This window comes from Marmota monax, unplaced genomic scaffold (genome assembly GCF_021218885.2).
Source record: "Marmota monax isolate L192 unplaced genomic scaffold, Marmota_monax_Labrador192_F-V1.1 WCK01_AAM20220418_F8-fsc00251, whole genome shotgun sequence".
Lineage (NCBI taxonomy): Eukaryota > Metazoa > Chordata > Mammalia > Rodentia > Sciuridae > Marmota > Marmota monax.
In genome coordinates, this window is record NW_026694546.1 from 221459 (window position 1) to 242440 (window position 20982).

Consider the following 20982-nt stretch of genomic DNA (forward strand, 5'->3'; position numbering starts at 1 on the left):
TCTGCTACCTTTCCTATCCTCTACCATCCCCCCTCCCTCCCCTCCCATCTTCTCTCTCTACCCCATCCACTGTAATTCATATCTCTCCTTGTTTATTTTCCCATTCCCCTCACAACCTCTTATATGTAATTTTGTATAACAATGAGGGTCTCCCTCCATTACCATGCAATTTCCCTTTTCTCTCCCTTTCCATCCCACCTCATGTATCTGTTTAATGTTAATCTTTTCTTCCTGCTCTTCCTCCCTGCTCTGTTCTTAGTTGCTCTCCTTATATCAAAGAAGACATTTGGTATTTGTTTTTTAGGGATTGGCTAGCTTCACTAAGCATAATCTGCTCTAGTGCCATCCATTTCCCTGCAAATTCTATGATTTTGTCATTTTTTAGTGCTGCGTAATACTCCATGGTGTATAAATGCCACATTTTTTTTTATCCATTCATCTATTGAAGGGCATCTGGGTTGGTTCCACAGTCTAGCAATTGTGAATTGTGCTGCTATGAACATCGATGTAGCAGTATCCCTGTAGTACGCTCTTTTAAGGTCTTCAGGGAAAAGTCCAAGAAGGGCAATAGCTGGGTCAAATGGTGGTTCCATTCCCAGCATGATTTTTAAATTGAAATAATAAAATAAAAACTATCGGGGACAGCAGGAGAACATGGGGAGGGTCTACTGCCACCAGCAAAAATCGTCACTTGGACTTGGATAGATCACTTGGCCTTTTTGAAACTTCCATATCACTTTTTCAAGGAGTTCTCATGAATGCTTACCCTCAGTCACTTCCAGCTCTGGAGTATTATAAATACAGGTGTTTAGGGATTCAAAGTTGGTTTTTAGACAATGGAAGGATATATAAATTCTCTGGAGTGATCACTTTAACACAAAAGAAGTGTGGCCCCTCTTGGGAGGGTAATAAATCACAGCTGGAGATGGATTGATAGGAGCTAAAGAGGAACTCCATTCCAGAGCTTGTTTTGAGAGCAGAGATTTGACAAGAAAATGTTCCCTCTCTTAAGATTGGAATCTCAGCCTCAGAATCTCAGCCCTTCATTCAGGTCCATGGGTTTACAAAGTCACTCTGGGCACTGGGTCAATTTGAAATATTAAATGGTGGAGTATGAAGAGACCAAGCAAAACAGGTGAGACCAGTGAGGACCGATCCAACCAGAACAGGTTGTGTTTCATGGTAGGAGAGCGCTACTTCTATACTTTCCATAGATGATTCCACGTATTTTCACTCTGTGACCTGGGATTGATCTTCAGGTACAACTGGACACTTTCCATTCTTTCTCCGTAGATCTATGTCTCATTACCACGTTCTCTCTGGACACAGAGATTAACAGTCCATCAGCTTCATGATTATCTAAACCCCTTAAAATAGTTGAACCAATATAATGAATCACCTTGAGCCTTGCCATGGTTAACTTGCTTCATCAAGAAAGGCTGATTCACACAGATAAACTGTAGAAGAAACATCGGGGGACACAGCACTTGGATTTCCCTGAATGGTCAGAAAGGAATTACTGGCATCTTACTAAGCACAAGCATCAGACATCTGAGGGCAATGACGTTCACTATACTTGTTATTGCAATGGAGCTTTATCAATCACCAGCTTTGCTTACTGAAGGAATTCCTTTGACACGTCATATATACTCCAAAGTGCTGCTGAAGCCCAGAATGCTAGCTATCATGCACTAAGATTAATGGAACACAAAGCAAAATAAAATCCACTATTCTCACTTTGACCTGGACAGCAGCTAATAGTACAAAAGATAACTATTAATTGATGCACCACTTCCAATTGTGCCAGAGATCTTTAAAAATTATTGGTACTATACTCATCTCAATTGAAATGTATTTCCCTCATAACAGGTAAGGGAATATCAATAGACTTTTGGAATTTCAAAAAGTGACCCCTGGCTTTTCGACTTTCAGTGGCTCCTCATTAGAATCACCTGGAGTTTGGCCAAACTCTGACATGTGAACTCAATTTGCCTTGGATGAGGTCTCAATTCTTTCATTCCAGAGCTGCTCAACACAAATGGAAGGATTCACCAGCCAGCAAGAAGCTGCTCTGTCTTCTCCTGGGTCTATACAATGGGGAGATTAGAAGGAAATATCACCAAGGTGAAGAAGTTGCTTGGTGGAGAAGCATAGAAGCCACCGGCTGGGCTTCCAATTCTTCCTCAGCATGTGCGAGCCTTCTCAACTCTTAATGCCTCTTTGAACAATGGCTATCACACAAGGTTGTGTTGGGAGTGTAAGTGACTCAAGTATTTAGAAACGCTATCAACTCAGTCACATTATATGTGACTGCTATTACCAATGCTATAATTGGGATCTTAAATGTCTCCCAAAGGTCCCCAAAGAAGTCCAGGGATTGGTCCCTGAAGTGGCACTATTGGGAGGTGATAGAACCCTGAAGAGGTGGGGCCTATAGAGAGGTCTTTAGGTCTTTGGGGGAGTGGCTCCAAAGGAGATTGGGGGACCTCAGCCCTCCTCGCTCATGAGGTGAGCAGTTTTGCTGCCCCAAGTGCTTCCTCCATGAAGTGTTGCCTCCCCTCTACCCCAGAGCAAAAGGACCATCCAATCAGGGACTAGAACCTCCCAAAACCATAAGCCACAATAAACTTTTCTCCTTATAAATCGGTTATCTCAGGCATTTTCATTATAGTGACAGAAAGCTGTCTAACACAATCAATGTGCAGCTCATCTCACCATGAATTGTACAGAGCCCAGCCTAAGACAATTTCTTCACTTAAATCTGCAAGGAGAGCATTTTGTTCCTGATATGCTGGTGACTTTCTGGGTTTAATGTCTTACCTCATGCTTCTCTGATCCTCACTGTGTATATTTCGAACCACTGTCTTCACCCTAAACTTTGGCTCCAGCAAGTTTGAGAGTTCATTACTCTCTTCTCTCTTATTTTCATCTGTTTAAAGTTTTTCATACCAAAAAAAAAAAACTTTAAAAAAATATTTTTACATGAAATAAAATAAAATAATGTAATAATCCTGGAACTGTCTCTCCTTTCTAATGCATGTATCATCTGGTTTTCAGAATGTTTTTTCAATGATTTGGATCTCCTATTTATTGTTATTACAAGTCATTATTCAATAAATCTATTATGATACTTCATTATAATGCTTATTTTCTTGGATTTGCCGTTTAATCATTCAGTATTTATTTACTTGAGAATAACACGTCTAGAGAATCTGTTGGTCTTAGTAATGATATTAATACACTATCTTTAGTTTATGTCCCAAGAATGCAGACTGATAAATCTAGACATGTGTATTTGTTATAGATCACTCTTCTTGTCTCAGATAGTGATGTCATATGCATTTTTTTTGGCTTAGGGTCTCTATCTACAAGGCCCCCATTGTTTATTGTTCTGCTGTGTCAAAAAGAGTATTTTCAGACTCCCTTCTCTTTTTCTTATGCCTCTGTACATGTGGAGCAGTAATGAACATTTAGGGTTCAGAATAATAGCATGGACAACTTATAGGGCCATATCATATTAACTCTAAAGCATCCTTAGAGATTTTCTAGGTCAATTCCTCATTTTGGTGATAATGGAAACTGAGGCTCAGAAAGTGACTGTACTTGTCCCAAGTCCCACCAGCTATCAAACAACCCAGATTATCTCTTCCTACTCACAGGCACCTTTCATAGTCACCAGCAGTGATCAAAGAGAGTGTGACAAAGATGGGCATGAAGTACTGTGGGGGTCATGTGAGCATGGAAGAACAGATTTCAGAAAGTATAAATCGCAACTGGCCTGACTTGAGGAAATTTCTTAGCCAGTGGTTCTCACCATAGTGTGCACCACCAACATGCTTGGAGAAGCTGTTAAATCACAGATGGTTGGGACATGTATGCAATTTCTAATTCAGGGATTGGGGGAGCCTGAGAATTTGCATTTCTCACAATGGGACCAAAATATGTCAATTACAACAAAAATCTTGTCTCTTATTCCCTATTATTGTCGTTGTTGTTGCTGTTATTATTATTATTATTATTATTATTATTATTATTTTGGTATTAGGGATTGAAATGAGGGGTACTTGACCACTGAGTCACAGCCCCAGCTCTATTTTGAATTTTATTTAGAGACAGGGTCTCACTGAGTTGCTTAGCACCTCTCTTTATCTGAGGCTGGCTCTGAACTCACAATCCTCCTGCTTCAGCCTCCCCAGCCATTAGGATTACAAGCATACACGACTATGCCTGGCTCTCAATTATTATTGTTGCTGCTGTTAGTAATTGTTATTATTCTGAAGACTGCTGTCTTTTCTAATACATCTCTTTGCCTACTAGAAAGGTGGTTCATATTGGCATCTACTCACTAGATTGTCTCCCTCTTTGTCCTCCTTTTCACTGTTACCCTTCTTCATGTCATTACTTATAAACGGAGTACTGTTTGAACAACACAGAGGAGCCACCATGTCAGGGTGGTGGCTTTGCGTCCTTAAGCACAGTTGATAGTTACAGGGGTTCAGTGGTGAAGTGGTGGGAAAGGTACGGGATTTCTAATTGCCAGTCAACAAGGGCTATAGAATGGGCTTTATACTCTTGATAAAGATTTCTTTTGAAGAAATCCTCTAGTTGTGACTCAATGTCAAAGGACATTCAAAGAGCAATGTGACCTAGAGACATGGCTTACCCTTGTTGTTAGGACACTGATTGAGAACCCAATACACAGTGAGCATCCCTAATCTAAAACTCCCAAATCCAAAATACTCCAAAATCTGAACTGTTTTGAGCATCAACTGATATGACCTTACAAAGAGGAAATGTCACACCTGACCTCCTGTGTTGAACCAGTCAAAATGCAGGTGCATTAAAAGTATTACCTTTGGACTATGTATATAAGGTATACATAAAACATACATGAATTTAGTGTTTATTGTTTGAGTTCTACCCCAATTAGCTCACTGTGTTACATATAAAATTCCAAAATCTGAAAAAAGCTGAAATCTGAAACACTTCTAGTTCTAAGTACTTTTGGTAAGGGCTATTCCACCTATGCTCAGACTTGTTTCCTTGGTGATAACTTCCAGTCCTCTTTTCCTTATGATAATGATCCATGTAGATATGTTTCCCCTACCTAAAAAGACCAAGAAAGCCCGGACTAAACATAAGAGGCATGTTGCCATCTATGTTATGTATAAAGTAATGCATGAAAGACTTAATAGTGAATCATGTATTTCAATCTAAGCAAGCACTTTATGACATCTATCCGTAGGAAATGTGATGGAGACACTCCTGAAGTTGTGAAAGGATCTTTCTTTTTCCCATGGCTACAAAAATCATTGCAAAAACTTTCAGAATCAAACAGATAGGAACAAATTCAATCTCCTGGGGAGAAAACATAACTGCATTCAAAGGCACTGATCAGAAAAACGTCTCAAAAACTATAATTACTTAAGGCTCATAATACCTGGGTAATCTGATTCCTCTACAGCTCCGTGACTTCTAAATGTTCCTTACTGATGAATGATGTGTGTGTGTGTGTGTGTGTGTGTGTGTGTGTCCCTCACTTATACAGATTTGTCAACTCTGCTTTTGTTCAATCCAGTGAATTTACCAAGGCTTCACAGTTGTAGAGTGCATGAGAAAACAAGGACACAGTAAGTCCTGTCCCACTGAGGGGGTCTGAAACAGAGGATACCCAGTGACAGACAGCCCGAGGGGTGACTCAACACAGCTCCACTCCTCCCCCTTCCTTCCTAGCCATTGCTACTACCTCGTGTCACATCATATCAGTCTGTCCTTTCCAGTCTCTAATTCTTTCCAGCTGGGAACCAGTCAAATCGCTGACACCCCTTCGTGTGTCTTAACGGCACTATCTAGGGATTCATTATTTAAGGAGCCAGTTGACCCGTGTATGAGCATGCGGGGAGGCGCACACACACCCAGAGAATAAAGTTCCTCTTGTGCCGTTGGTATGATGTCAGAGGCCGTTTCTCGCTCCCTTCTACAAAGCTTTCCTTCTTCTGATGCAGCAATTAGTCGACTATTAATAAAAAGACATTAGGTTATGCTTATTTATTTTTAAAGAATGACATAATTCCCCGGCCTTAATGTCTAGCAATGGAGCAATTCACAGGTCTTTTCCATTTATGACGTCATGGCAGCTGATTGAACTTGGCAATTACCTTGCTGTTTTCACAACAATGTGACCAAGGTGCTGAAAGGGGGTTAGTTGAGAGGGGCTGAATAAACATGTGTGGCGATGTGTCCTCTTATTTTGTTAAGTGAGTTTGTAACCAGTGAAAAATACCTGCAGACCCCAGTTCAGAGTAAGGATAGCCTCACTTTCTTCTAGACCAAAGCTATGACTCTCAGTCTGAGAGGTTAGAATACATTTATGTCAATCGCCAAGCCATCAGAGTTGGTGGCCATCAGAGAGACCATCAGAAAACTAAAGTCTGCTAACTTAAAAACTAGCTACAAACCTCCAGGGTCTAGGTTGGACCATTATAGCCACTGCCAGCTTCAACAACCTCCTAGATGCATGGAATTTTGAAAAGAAAAAGGACTTTGAGTTTCAAAGACACAGGGGAATTGAACCCTAAAGTACTGAGGAAGCTTGATTAATTCTGCACAGTTAGCAAGTGGCAGACTGGTCTTATTTCCACTACGTGATAATGTCCCCCTCTTAAACAGGCTGCCTCTCTGGACTAATCCAGACACTCCTTTCACAAGGAGAACTCGTGATTTTTACCTGAATTAATCTGGCATTTTGTATTTACTAAAAAATAAAAATAAGCAAATAACTGACTCATTGCTGGACCACATAAGTCATAAGGATACTTTTCATGTTGAATAACTCTACACTGTAATTCAAGGGTCAATGGCAGGACCACTGTGGGCAGCAAACCTATGGAAAGGAAAGCATGTCACCTCCCCCCTTCCTAAAAGATTCCACATTTTAAGGACATAGATTAGTCTTCACTAAAAGAATCATTTCCCCCCCTGGTTTTCATTACAGTTGAGTGCAGAGCAGTGGCTTTATCAATAAAGGATAGGATTATATCCGTCATTACGCAGGTAATCAGATCTATTGTGCTCACTGATGAAACTGCCAAAGGTCTAACTAATTGAGTATAAAGACATGGCCTTTGACCAAAGCCAGTCAAGGGAGACTTCTTTCTTCACACTCTCAGCTTCTGCTTAAAATAAAAGGCCTTGCTGTGACAGATAAGGCCCAGATCCAGAAACCGATCAGCACATATGAGTCCTCAGAACCAAATCTCAGATGTAAAATGTGGACAGAGCTGTTTACCTAAGGCTTAATGTTCTAGGAGTACACTTAAAAGAGATGGTCATCCATCTCAGTAACCTATGTGTTTCAAAGATTTGCAGTTTGGGCTACTTTTACATGTCTGGGAGATAGAATATCATTATGGACTGTTAGGCAGTCCAAAAATATCACTGTTTCCATGTGAGGATACTTATTTATTTTCATATTTAATAGTGAATGCACCATCCACATGAACTGGACTCTCAAAATGAATTGTATTACCCCAAAATCCAGATAGTCGGTTTGCATGAAACCAAGTATTATCAGTCGGGCGTGGTGCTTGGTACAGGAACACAAATGCTACACAAACATACCAGCACCACCCCTCCGGGGCTGAGAGGTGTGACCTCTTCACTCCGAGCTCCTCAAGCAAAGACAGGCTAACAAGAGAAATGCATAACAAATAGGTTTATCCAAAGTTGCTCATGTTCCATGACACAGCAGACTTCAGAAATGAAGACCCACGGGCCTAGAGAAAACTGATGTCTTTATTTGTAGATTCAAGGAGGATGGATAGCTAGGTAGAAATGTGATTTGACAGAAAGAAATGAGTTCATGGTATTAGACTGGGGAGCCCAGAAAAGATTCTGAGTTCAGATTTGTCTTGGCCTCTCTGTGCAGCATTCCTTCCTCCAGGTATAGGGAAGGACTCCTTTGGAATGATATCCTGAGGGGCAGAAAGGAGAAAATGATTTTTCTAGGTTTTATGGATGGCATTGGGAGGGAGGGGTTCTAGTTTCCATGATCTGCCCTGGGAAAGAGGAATCCTGATTTCTATGATTCTCTTTAGAGGAAAAAAGAGGAGCAAGACACAGGAGGACTGGAAAGAATCAGGACTTGCCTCTGAGATCTTCCAATACTCTTCTGTTCAAAGTGCCCAGCATGCCAGGGTGTTATACTTTGGGGTACCACGTTCTGAGCCCCAACACCAGAGACTTCAACATAGGATCCTGTTTCTATACCATATACAAGGCCAGTGCCACCAGGGATGGGTCTATTGTGGTCCCACTAGAATTTTATGACTCAAAGAAAAGCCTGAGGACCTGGAGCCACAATGTCACTGGGAACTCACAGAGGAAACAGAATCTTGAGCCTCAACTAGGACCAACTGCATCCGAATCTCTATTTTAACAAGATCCCTGGGTGATTCCTATGCAAGTTAAAGTTTGATGAATCCTGTTTTTTAGAGAAGTAGTTATCAAATTTGTACACACATTGGAATAACGGAGGGTTTTAGAAATGATTCCTGCCTGACTGAGCCTGACACATTTTTCTGATCTAATTGGTAGGAGAATGCAATCTGGTACTACTTGGCTTTCGGGGTTTCATGTGCACCAAAGTTTGCAAACCTCTGCTATAGAGAGCAGTCAGTGTCTTTTAACAGGTTTTTATTAGTTCATTTTAGTTACACATAATTTGAGATTTCATTTGGATGTAATTATACAAGTATGGAATAAAATTTACTCCAATTCAGTCCCCAGAACTTCTCTGTACCCTCTCCTCCTCCCTCCCTGTTTCCTTTTCTCTACTTTACTGATCTTAATTCAATTGCTATATAATTTACTTCTATGTATTTAAAGGTTTTTAAAAAATTAGTGCATGCATACATACAGGTGAGATTCATTGTACATATATGTACATAGGAAAGCTTGGTCAGATTCATTTCATTTTTCCTCCCTTTTCCTAATCCACCTCCCTCTCCCTCAATCCCTTAACTCTATTCCACTAATGTTTTTTTTTTTTTCTGTATTCATGGAACCCATACCCTTCCCCCATACACACACATATTTTTCTTTTCTTTTCTTTTCTTTTCTTTCTTTCTTTCTTTCTTTCTTTCTTTCTTTCTTTTTCTTTCTCTTCTCCCTTATTTTGGTCTAGCTTCTGCATAAGAGAGGACACATTGGACCCTTGACTTTCTGAGTCTGGCTTATCTCACTTGGCATGATGTTCTTCAGTTCCTTCCATTTATCAGCAGATACCATAATTTCATTCTTCTTTATGGCCGAGTAAAATTCCCTTGTGTTCTTTATCCATTCATCTGTTGATGGGCACCTAAGCTGGTTCTATTGCTTAGCTATTGTGAATTGTGATGCTATAAATATTGATATGGCTGTAACCCTATTGAAGGTTGATTTCAAATCTTTTGGATATAGAGCAAAGAGAGGGGAACTTAGTTATATGTGGTTTCATTCCTAGTTTTTTTTTTTTTTGAAGAATCCTCATACTTTTGACTAGAGTGGTTGTACTAATTTGCAGTGTTTTCCAAGCTTTGCTGATTAAAAAAAGCACCTTGAGGTATTTGTTAGTTGTTCAAATTCTCAGGATTCCTCCTGGACTTGCAATTTCAATATCTCCAGGAGCCAGGATTGGAAGCTACAAATTGGCTAGTTCCCTAAGTAATTCTTAACATCAGAAAACTTTGAAAATATTGCTTTAGAATACTTTGGATACAGAGAGCCCAAGAAATAAGGATCTCTCTCAAAAGTATGCATTTATCAGTCCTTCTCCTCCGGGGCATCTTTGGATATGTCATCTTCATCCATGAAGAACCATTATAAATTTATTGTGCTTGGTTCACTAACGAATTGCTTTATTAGCAACTACTATATTTTAGGGCAGGATCTTTAAATTCATCCTTTATTCATTCAACAAATATTCATGGAAGATGATAATGATTAGACAATGTCATCAAATTCCTAGGGACACAATGTTGAACAAAGGAGGCCTCCTTAATCCCATGACATTTTCATCCTAACCAGGGAATAGAGAGTGAAAAAAGATAATAAACAGGATAATTTATAAATGCTGTGAAGGAGTAAACACCATTGAATAGTAGAAACTGGCTTAGGGTGAAGGTAATCTGCTTCAGATAGGGGTATATTAGAGTTCTCCAGAGAGACTTAACCAATAGGATGCATATATAAATATATGAGAGGGGATTTATTAGGGGAACTGCCTCAAGCAATTATGGTGGCTAAGTTCCACAACACATCTTCTGCAGGCCAGAGACTCTGTGATGCCAGAAGTGTGGCTTGGTCCAGACCCAAAGACCTCACAACTGGAGGACCATTGGTCCAACTCTCAGTTTGAGGCCAAACCCCGAAAATCCACGGCTAGGGTTGGGATACTGGTGTAAGTCCTGGGATCCAATGTTTGAGGAGCCAGGAGTTCTGGTGTTTATGCCAACTTTCAAAAAAGAGACCAGCTTGCTCTCTGTATTGGTTCTCTACTGTCCCCAGTCCATTGGATGGAGCCCATGCATATTGAGGGTGGATCTCTCCTAATTAGTCCACTTAGACTCATGTAGTAATCATCGATACACCAAAAATAACACTAGGTCTTCCTTCCTTAATCCAGTTAAGCTAGCACCTAAAACTGCCATCACAACAGGTTAATGAGGACGTCTTGTGGGAGATAAGGTTTAATCTGAGATTTACAAGATGAGAATTTTTTTTTGGGGGGGGGGAGTCAGAAAACAAGTGATTCAAAAAGAGGAAGTAGCCAGCACAAAAGGCGTAGCTGGAATGACCTTAGTGTGTTCTGAGAACAGCAGGTCACATGGTGGTTCTGCAGTGAGTAGAAGAAAGGTTCCAGATGAGGTTGTAGGAACAGAATCAGATCTTACAAGCGCTTGTTGGATTTGGCAAAGGGGTTAGGTTTTATTCCAAGAACAGTGGAAAGTCATTTGAAGATTTTAACAGGGAGGTGACATGGTGGGGTGGACCTTTGGAGAATGGACTCTGGTAGCAAAAAGCAGGAGCCAGAAGACCAATTGGGCATCTGTCATAATGAAGATGAAGAAGATGAAGACAAAGATGACTTGGGCTGGAAAAATAGACACAGACAAGAAAAAAAAATATTTCCACTGTCCAATGTATAATACACCGAAATGTATCTATGAGTTGGCTTTTATTTCCTTTGTTTAAAAAAAAAAGAATTTGTTCCTGTAGTGTTTATTTGTCTTGTACAGGCCTGTTTTGTCTTTGCATAACTATCCAGAGGAAGTAAATTCTCAACACCTTAGGTGTGAGACCAAGGGAAGACTGTCCACTCATTCCTAATGACCCTTTCACTCTGGTTTAGGTTTGTCATTCATAAATCTCTCAAGTATTTGCTTTTCCTGATATTTCCCCCCACCTCATTTTGGTTTCGAACCCACTTAATGCTCTTTGTGAATAGTGCAATGCTTTCCATGTGAGTGGAAGGAGAATTCATACCATTTTGAGCAGTTAAGTGCTTTTAAATGATTTAAAGTGCTGGGAAGATATTTAACTCTTTGGCAGGGAGATTTGGAGAACATGTTATTTCCAGCTGTGGAATAGATCCATGTTTGGAAGGGAGACATTCTTAGCATCCAGAATACTACAGGCTACATCCAGGTGTTTTAAAGAGTCGAGAAAATATCACCACGAAGAAGAAGGACTTTCCATTGTTTCTTCAAAATGCCACTCTTCTTCCTCCGTGAAAATGGATCCCCTGAATTGAGCCTCAGAAAGGGCTCTTGGAATCGTTCCAATCGTCTAGGAGGAAAAAGGGGCTTCTGAGAACATTAAAAGCAGGAAACCAGGAGCAAGAGAGTTTGGGCACTTGCAAAGGTGTTAAAGATGAACAGGACTTAGCTTTGTAAAGAAAGAGGTCTGGGGTAAGGTGGTAGAAAATTCCATTCTGGAAAATCGAGAGGTAGAAAGAATGGGGATTAGGAGGGGAATTCCAGAAGTAATAAACCATCACATTTATGATGTTGGGTTAAGAAGAGGAGGGGGGAAAAAACAGAAAAGAAACAAGACTAAGTCTTAATGGCTGAAGTAAAATAGTAGCTCTTGGGACCCAGATGAATAGTCAGCTCTCAGATATTTACACTTAATACTATTCTGGGATGTTGTACTCAATACTATTCTGGGATGTTATACTCATGACTATTCTGGGATGCTGGTGTATATGCCTGCATTTTAAAGGTTAAAGGCCAGAAAGACAATTGGACAACATATTCCTTTAAGTTGCTTTCAGAGACAGGACACCGGGGTGATTGAACCTTGGACCATTTCAGACTGAAGACTGAATTTAATCTGCTGGGCTGTGATCCAATTAATAGCAAAGCAATTCAACATAATTGACCCCCAAACAGTTGACTTGGTGACACAGGGATAGGACTTTGACAGCTTAGCAAGTGAGATCGGGAAAGGAAATTAATATGTGATTTGAGTTAATTCGGGCACCTGGTAGTTTAATAGACTTAGACACTTTCATCCTTTGTTATTGGATTGAATCTGGCCCAATTGGGAGTTATTGAAAAATTGATTGCGGTAACCTGGCGTCTGTGATGTGCCACTTTGCAGCTCAAAGCTTCTTTCTGGATCACCTAGGGGAAATGATGCAACCAGGGCCCTGGCACACGCACACGCACGTATTGAACTCACACAGAACCACCTTGTGTTTCTTCTTAGGAGGGTGGTGTAAAATGTGATAAATGGTAAAACATTTTGGAACCAAAAGCAAGACTTACCAATGCCCAGAAAGACCTGGGTTGGATATAGTACAAGCAACACACTTTTAATTAAAGAAAAAAAAATGGTCTTACACATTTGGTTTCTTGCAGACTGGGGTCTTGCTTCTGACTTAATGTTTTCATGGCTGCTCTAGGAACGTGTGCACTTTAATTCACTCGATTTTTGAAAGATCTGCTTATTGTTTGGGGTTTTAGACTGTGTTTTGCTAAGCCTCATCTTCCCCAATCTAAGCACGTGTGGATGAGTTGAGCTTATTGAGATATAATCTATGGGAAGACAGCAGGTTTAAATCTTTCATTCACTTGCTACTGCAGGATATGAGATTATAAAATTTCAAACAATATGGAAGGAGTTGAAGTAAAAGGCAAAAAACATTTTTCATTGAAACATGCATCGTCCGATTGCCTTCTAAAAAACTTTGTACCAATTTTTGTCCCCACAAACTATATGAGAAACTCCTTTCCTTTCCATAATTTTGTGTAGATTTTATATAATAGTTTAATGTATCTCTATCTAAACTTTGGGGAGGTGCATTTGAGTATAGAGTTTTGGGTTTGTTTGCTTTTTGTTGTTACCTAAATGGTATTGCTCACTATTTTCCAAACCCGCTTTTCTCCTAAACTTGCTGAACAGCAAGCCCTCAGCTAGTTCGAGGTCTATATCCTTCTTCCTTCCCTGGCCCAGAAGTCTGCTCTAATTCTTAGTTGGCATCATCTCATCTTTCAAACCTTAGCTCCAATGAAACCTCTGGAAGAAATTCCCTCTGTAGTTTTTTTAAGGAGAAATCTCAATTCACTCCAAAGAACTATCTGCTAGAGTTAGAATATGGTTTATCCCCTCTGAAATTCACCTTTGAAAGTTGATTGCTATTGCGGCATTGTTGGAACAGGTCATTAAGAGGGATAAGTCCCCTTCTCTCTCTCGGGAGATGGCATCTTCTCACAGGACTGGATTAGTTATAACGTGAGTCTGCTCCCTGTGCTTTTTCTCTTTTAGGCACACAGATACACTTCCATTCTTCTACCATATTATGTCACAGTATGAAAGTCCTCTACAGATGCTTCTGCCATGCCCTTGAACTTCTCAGCCTCTGACACTGTGAACTTAATAAACTTCTTTCCTTCCTAAATCAACCAGTCTCTAATATTTTGTTATAACAATGGAAAACATATTAAGACATGGTGTATCACATTTTCCTACTATTTCCCTTAAAGAATGAGCAGAAATCTCTCTGTTTGTTGGTTTCATGCCTTTCTCCATCAGTACCTTTTCTTGGAAACTTGTATGTCTTTTACAACATTGTTTTCCCAGTCTGGCACAGTGACCAACTGAATAATTATGAATTTGTTGAATTGATGGTTGAACAGCTCTTTCATCTTATTCTTGAAGGCTCTAAGTGAGAGGAGAGAAGCAGGTGAAGAAGGTGTCATTGACTCCTCAAACATTATAGCTTCAAACCCACCAGGTTACTGATGGTATTAACATGATGTTCCCTATGAAATCATTCGGAATTGAGGAAATGACTTTCTCTTCATATTCTCCTTTCCTGATGAAATTGAGGAGGATTCTGCCACATTTTGAGACTAATTATTTTTTCCTATTTAGTTCAATGCAACTCCCAAATTATAATTTGGGCCATGGATAACTAAGATAATTTTCTTTTTTATTTTATTTTATTTTGCAGGGAGTGGGGTATAGAGGAGGGAAAGGATTTATTCATTTGTCTTGTTTGTGAAATTTCCCTGTTTCTAAGAAAAATCAGGAGAACGCAATGTGATATGACAAACGTTTTTCTCATTGATGGCTTGATTTTTTTCCTGGTCACATACTCACTGTAGACCATTTAGACAGTCCTGAAGAATATAAAGAAGGAAATGTAATCCTTACATTACCTTTTATTGTCAAAATAAACATTTTGTCTTAAGCTCGATTCCTCCAAAAGCAGATGCTGAGAGGACTGGAATGTAAGTTGTTTATTTTGGAAGTAATCCCAGGAATTGCCTGCAGGAGAGTGGGGGAGTAAGAGGAGGAAGGAAAGGAAATCAATTCAGGGTGTGTTAAAGAGCAGGTCACCCTCATGAGCAACTGGGCTTAATCCTGCTGGGGAGAGCACATAATGCCCACCTCTGAGCTGCCTCATGTGACGGACAAGAAGTTAGTATATTCATTTCCCATTTCCAGTTCATGATTGGTGGAGGGCTGCTTCTGGGGACATTTACTCTCTCAGCCCCACTCCCATCCTTTGGGTCCTGCTCCAAGCACAGACTGAACAAGTTACCATGGTCACAGAAAAGCCCTCAGGCAGAGAGTAGTGAGAACTTACAGCAAGAAACCAGCATGCCGCAGAGCTGTGTGTGCTGCAGAGACTCGGACAGGGTGTGGACAGCATCTGCTAGATGATCATTAGAGGAAGTCTGGGACAGACCCAATCCGGTGTCAAGTTCTCCCCTGCCTACACACAGGCCATGCTCAACAAATACAGCAGCACAGACACAAGCTTAGGAAACTCAAATTCAAGATTGAGCACACAAACAAAAATCAACATTGGCAGGCGTAGGAGTGAAAGGTCTCCAATGTGCTTGTAGCAATGGACTTGGTCTCTTGTATCCTTGTGATGGGAGAAGGTGCCCCCAGGTGGTTGGGCCAAGAAGAACATGAAGTGGGGCACACCTAAATACATCCTGAATCTGGGAGCCTTGCCCAACTGTCACCTGAAACAGAGCTCTAGTCTGCAGAACCGTGGGTAAGAATAATCAATGTCTATCATGGTAAGTTACAACGTTTCAAGGTTATTTGTTATGCAGCATGATTTCAACAATATCTGAGTGATACATTCAAGAGAGCAGATTTAATAGAGCAATGAGAACAATAGTTTAAAAATACCCTTGTAATCCTCACATATGAGGAATGAATAGGATCAATATCCTTCTCCTTTTTAAAAAAAGGAATTAATAAGTCGGGCCAACAACTTGATCTGACATTGAACACCAAGAAAGATAGAAAAAAGATAAAATTGTGAAAAATAAAATAAAATATCATGGGTAGATCCAAGGAGGAGAGCAGGGAAATATGGAAAGCAGTGGTGGAAAAAACAAAAAATCCCAGAATTAAGAATTCAACAAATATTTGAGCAGAACAGAATTAAAAAGTGCTGTCATCAAGACACATCTTGGCAAAATTTTATTAAAATAAGAATTTGAAAGAGAAAGAGACAGGGGGAAAGAAAAGAATACACTAAGAAAGTAAAGTAGTTTAACCTTAAAGTTCTCATCAGCAACATGGGATCTGAACAATTAAGGAAAAAAAAAAACCTTTGAAAAGTCAAGAACAAAGGAAAATCTCATCAGTTCACTAAAGGATATTCCCATAAACCTATAGTGAACATCATACTTGCGAGTGAAAGAACTAAATTATTCCTTCTCTAGTTTGTTCAATTTTTTTTATTTTCAATGTGCATCACACATATCTTTCCAATCTAAGTTGATATAGATTGATGTAGACATTTTGAATGGTTTCATAGTATTTCATTCTATGCACCAATGTATTCTAACATGTTTAATCAGCTCCTTTTTAACTGATATTGATTATTTATTTCTAACCGGTCATTTATAAAGTAGGTGTCATTATTGTAATTTCCTATATACTCTATCTCTAGATGTTACTAATATTTTTTATTTTGATTAAAATAATTTAAAAATAAATCTTAGAAGGTTTAAAAGTACTCTTTAAACAATTCTATTGCAGCTAATAATCATCTCATGTTTATCCATTCAGCAAATCATGCCAACCGTGAGCCATATCTCACCATGCACTTGGCATATGTCACTGAACAAGACCCAATTTACTGTCTCATGAATTATATGTATTTGTTCTTTTGTGTTGAGAGCCACAGCCAAAGGGGCCCCAGCAAACTTCCAGCTGCCAGCAAACTTCCAGCTGCTGGCTGATGACTGGCTCACAGCGGCCCCAGCAACATCTAGCTGATTGGCTCCTCGGCCCCAGCAACATCTAGCTGATTGGCTCCTCTGCGGTGATGCTCATTGGGCTGTTTCCCTGCCCTTTCAGACCACGGAGCTGCTCATTGGGGGACTTTTTTGGCTCCGCCCACGTGACCCAGCCAATCGGCCTCAAGAGCAGGAGGATTGTGGGAGGTGGAGAGAAGCTTGTGTGGGAGAGAGAGGCTTGTGGAAAGCCGGTGGTGGCAGTTGAGGCTCTGAGGGTTTTTCTGGAGAGGCTATTTTGTTTGGCGTGTGTGGTTCTAAAAATAAAGTTAGTTTCTTTTGACAAGTGGCTCCTGATTGAGCTCATACAGACTGCGGCACTTTTGTGAGCTCTCCATTAAACTATTCAACTAGTCATTTTGTTTCTTTTGATTTTTAAAAACTAAGCATGCATCAGGATAGTAACATTTTGTCATATGCATTACAAAAATGTTTAACTTGTTGTTTATATTTTAGTTCTTCATCATTCTTTCTTTGCAACTCAGTGAACTTTTGATTTGATGTAGACGCATCTTTCAATATTTACCTATGTTTTTCTACTCACTTATCCTCAGAATATGAAAAGTCACATGCATTTTTCTTCTAATATGTTTATAATTACTTATATTTTAACTTTAAAATTTACAAAATAATACTCAAAATAGATTCATCCACTGCCTGGGCATGACATCAGAATCATACAGAAGATGAATCCTATTGGATACCTTATTTGGTACTGGAAGTGCATTAACATATTAAGGGGGTGTGTTTTCTCCTTGTTTCAAATTCTCCCTGTGTTGAAGCATGGTGATATCCACAGAATGTCACAAAATCACTGACCAAATGCTTTTCTTGGGAGCAGAGTTATTGCCTTTGAAATACAGACCTTAGCACAGCCCACACCATCCTTCACATCAGACCTCCCCAGAACGGCTTGCCTTCCCCTTCCTGGTCTGTACCCCCTCTGACTGCGGGCCCCTGAAAGTGAAATGTCGTCTCCCCTGGAGTCCTTGGCAAATATGATTTTCCTCCTGCCTGATTTGAGCTGCTTCTTCACCTTCACGTGGCTAACTCCTATTTTTCCTTCAGTTTATGCTTCAATGTTGCCTGCTTGGTAGAAAGCAGGCAGTGAATTCCTTAAATATTGATTGGGACACTTCTCAAAGTTAACCTTTGGTGAACATCTTCTCCACACCTTCTAAGTAAGGCTGCTGAAATACCAGTCCTGAGCACGACCAACCAGTTATCCCACCAAATTACAAAAGCCCAAAACTGCAAATTACAAATTTTACAAGTTACAAAAGCCAAAAACTCTTTTTTTAATGAGCATCTTCATCTTAATATCCAAACTCTGAAATGATCCAGAATCCAAAACTTTTCAAATACTGAAAGTGGAAAATTCCATCTCTGACCACATCAGATAACAGGTCTCAGCCAAAACTCAGATGCAAGGGGCAACTGAGGTTGTCTATATCAGGACGTACAATTAGATCCAGGAGTTGGAGTCAAGGAGAGAGTTCCAGAATTCCCTTGAATTGTTTCAATGCAATTCAAGTGTAAAGATCAACATGTACGCTGTTTGCCTTCTAAAAGTCATTATAATGGTATTAGAAGAAGAGGGAGAAATCCAGGTACAGACAGCAGGTCTGAATAGACTAAATGACATGCTTGGGGACTCTTGGTTCTAAAGATACGAAATGAGGAAGTCAAAGTTTTCAACCTCTGCACGCTTCAACAAGAAAAATCTATTTTTGTCTTCTGTTCTTCATTCATGGTGTAAGTCAAGTAAATACCCCTGGTTTACTTCATTTTTATTCTTTCTCTCTTTTTTAAAATTTATTCATTTTAGTTACAAACAGCACTGGGAAACACCCTGATATAATCATAAAAGCATGAAACACAACCGGCTCCAATTCAGTCTCCAATTGTACCCCCCATCCCAATTTCCTCCCTTTACTCCTCTGGATCCCTCTTCAATTCAGTTACTTACTTACTTACTTTATTTATTTATTTATTATTTTTTAAATTAATATCCTGCAGATACACCTGAAGCTGGGACCCAGGTGCCACCACCACTCATGCACATGTGAAAGTTTGGTCAGATTCATTCCACTCTTCTTCCCGCTTCCTGCCCTTCCTTCCTCCTCCTCAATCCTCCTTGTCTACTCTACTGGTCTTTCCTCTATTTTGATGAAACTCCCTCTCCCTTCTTCCTTCCTTCCTTCCTTCCTTCCTATCCCCCTATCCTTATTTTGGATCAGTTTCTGCATATTGAAGAGAACATTTGGCCTTTGATTTTGGGGGATTGGCTTATTTCACTTTGCACAATATTCTCCAGTTTCATCCATTTACTGGCAAATGCCATAATTACATTTTTCTTTATGGCCAAGTCATATTCTATTGTGTATATATACACCACATTTTTTAATCCATTCATCTGTTGAAGGGCACTTAGGTGGGCTCCATAGCTAAGCTTTTGTGAATTGTGTTGCTAGTGTGAATTGGGCCACATCATGTGGCTGCATCACAGTAAGTATGTTGATTTAAAAAAAAAAAAAAAAATATATATATATATATATATATATATATATATATATATCTCCAAGAGTAGGATAGCTGGGTCATAGGGTGGTTCCATTCCTAGTTTTAATGGCTAGCCATGTTGAACATTTTTTTTTCATATATTTGTGGACCATTTGTATTTCTTCTTTTGAGAAGTATCTGTTCAGTTCTTTTATCCATTTATTGATGGGGTCTTTGGAGTTTCTTTGGTGTTAAGTTTTTTTGAGTTCTTTGCATATTCTGGATATTAATACCCAACCTGAGGAGAAGGTGGCAAAGATATTCTCTCTTTCTGTAGGCTCTCTCTTCATGCTCTTATTTCCTTTGCTTTGTAGAAGTTTTTTAATCCGACATCATCCCACTTATTGATTGTTTATTTTATTTCTTGCACCTTAGGTGTCTTGCTAAGGAAGCTGGTCCTCTGCCAGCATGTTGGAATGTTGGGCATATATTTTCTTCCTAATGCAGTCTGTTATTCAGATGTGCAATAACTCGAACACTGTTTTTTTTTCAAGTATGCCTTCAGCAGAACGAATATTTTTTTTCTATATATTCCTTGTCTTAATTGATATGCATTAATAAATAAACATAAATAAAAAAAATAAAACCCAGATGCACTAAAAAAATCATATAAAATTATCTTCAGGCTATGTGCACAATTATGAAACATTAATAAATGTTGTGCTTGGACTTGGGTACCATCCCCAAGATATCTTTTTCTGCCTATGCAACTATTTCAAAATCTGAAATCTGAGACACTTCTTGTACTGAGTAGTAAGTGCCTTGAGGGGAAGTCCTGGTTTTTTTCATTAATGTGTCCTCAGCAATTGAGAAACCAAAGTGAATATGGACAAAATAGTAAACCAACAACTACCAGGGGAAAAGTTTGAGACAATATCTTTTCCTGGAAAGTGAACTGGGCTAGAGAAAATGTGCTCATTATTCAAAGCCTTGTGCCTCTGGTGCCTTGGAAAGAAGGCACTGGCTATGAGATCAGGAGAACTTGTTTCCACTTGGGACAGCAGCCAGTGCTAACTCTACGACCTTGGACTTACAAACTGTCTCAGTTCTGGTTTCCTTCTCTGTGAATTGCCATAATGCCTACACTCCCCCAAATCTCAAGATTATACTTCTTGAGCTCTTAACTTTGTGCCACACATTGCAATTATTTTATTAAATATATTACCTAGTTCACTCTGCATGCCCAAAGGAGATATTATTATTCTGCTCACTGAGAATCTAAGGTCACGGGGCCCACATGAGGGTCACTTACAGTAGCAAGAGCACCGAGAGGCTATTTAGTGTAGTCTGAAGCTTGGAGAGGTTAGATGAGTGAACCGAGTTCACAGGCTTGAAAATGGGGATCCTGACCTAGGACAGCCCAGCTGCATGCACAAGGTCCTCTACACTGGTTTCTCGTTCTGGACAGAACCAGAGAGCCGCAAGTGGGCAGGCTTTGTAAACTGTCAGGCATCCAAGAGCTGCTGGTGGTGAGGAGCCCACTTGTTATAGGACAAAGAAGGGAGCGAGCAGCAGCATCTGGATCTACATATGCCTTCAGGGAGGAATGAATGCCTGGGATTTCAGATCTGATCCAAGTTCAATGTCTCTGGCCTGAGGTTGTTTT